The sequence below is a fragment of the Neophocaena asiaeorientalis genome, unplaced genomic scaffold (genome assembly GCF_003031525.2).
Source record: "Neophocaena asiaeorientalis asiaeorientalis breed wild unplaced genomic scaffold, Neophocaena_asiaeorientalis_V1.1 scaffold150, whole genome shotgun sequence".
In the NCBI taxonomy this organism is placed as follows: Eukaryota; Metazoa; Chordata; class Mammalia; order Artiodactyla; family Phocoenidae; genus Neophocaena; species Neophocaena asiaeorientalis.
Window position 1 is genome coordinate 6,063,379 of NW_020176571.1, and position 1,435 is coordinate 6,064,813.

A 1,435-nucleotide genomic window follows, 5' to 3' on the forward strand; every position below is an offset into this window, starting at 1 on the left:
ACAGAGAGGTTATGTAACCTGCCTAGGGTCACACAGATCGTAAGTGGAGTAGGCACACACCACCCTGTCTCTCTCACGCTACTGGACAGAATGCATGGAGCAGTTATCCGAGATCTATGGTAAATAGTAAACAAAGTAGGGAATTCCCTGGCAGTCCAGTGGTTGGGACTTCATGCTTTCACTACCGAGGGCCCGGGTTCAATCCCCGGTCGGGGAACTGGGGTCCTGCAAGCCACGTGAATTCAAAGTTCTGCTAAACCGGTGGTGGGTTTACCATTCCCTCCCCCGTCCAGTGTTGCCCAGATTGGACTCAAAGACAGCCCCAAAGCTAGAAGTGTGCATGAGGTGTGAACTGAAAGAGCTCCCTTTGGAATCTCCTACTGCACATCTAGGGAGCAGAAAGGGACCCCTAAGGGTCAGTGAGTGGGGAAATCCCGTTTTTCTTCTTCCCTTCTCCCACCTCCAGCCCCAGGGAATACCATGGTGGCGGCATCACAATGACAGCAGCAGTGGCCTGGCAGGCACTTAACTCTAGGGAGGAGAACCCTTCTCTCTGACCACAGGAGCTCTGGTCCCAAAAGTGTGAGGCAAATCCCCTCTGCTTTTTTCTTTCTCTGTTCTCTTGATGCTTGGCCCAGACACACAGTGAGGAATGCCCAGCAGAGTAGAGAAGCGTTAGTTTCTAGCCCAACTTTGGGCCAGAAGATTGGGAAGGGAAGCCCCAGAGAACCAGAGAGTGTCAGGATATTGCAGGAAGGAGGGAAACCAAGAGAACAGCCCCACTGAGCTCTGTGGGAACTCCCGGGCTCACCTGCAGAGTGAGCATGAATCTCACCTAAACAGCTTAACTGAATGGGGTTTTCAGTCTCTTAGGTGTAACACGTGTGACAGCTACAACACGAAGGAATGAAAGCAAAGGGACCTGGGTGATGGTCAAGTTTCTACACTTAAAAGGAATTGGTGAGCTACACATTCTCAGTGAACTGTGAACATATACATTTTATAATCCCTAGAGCAGGGGTTAGTACACCATAGTCCACAGGCCAAATCCAGCCCACTACCTGTTTTTGTAAATAAAGTTTTATTGGAACATACTTACACTTCATTCATTTACATATCATCTGTGGCTGCTTCCACACTATGGTGTCAGAATTGTGTGTTGTAACAGATACTGTGTGGCCTGCGGAGCCCAAACATATTTACTATCTGGCCCTTTACAGAAAAACCTTGCCAATCCTGCCCTAGAGCAACCACTTAAAAATTAGTGAAAAAATCACTAGATAAAGTGGAATACTAAACAGTATCCAAGTAAACCAAAAGAAGGCTGGAATGTAGACATAGTGGAATTATAAACAGGGGACCAGGGGCTGCCCTGGTGGCGCAGTGGTTGAGAGCCCCCCTGCCGATGCAGGGGACACGGGTTCGTGCCCTGGTC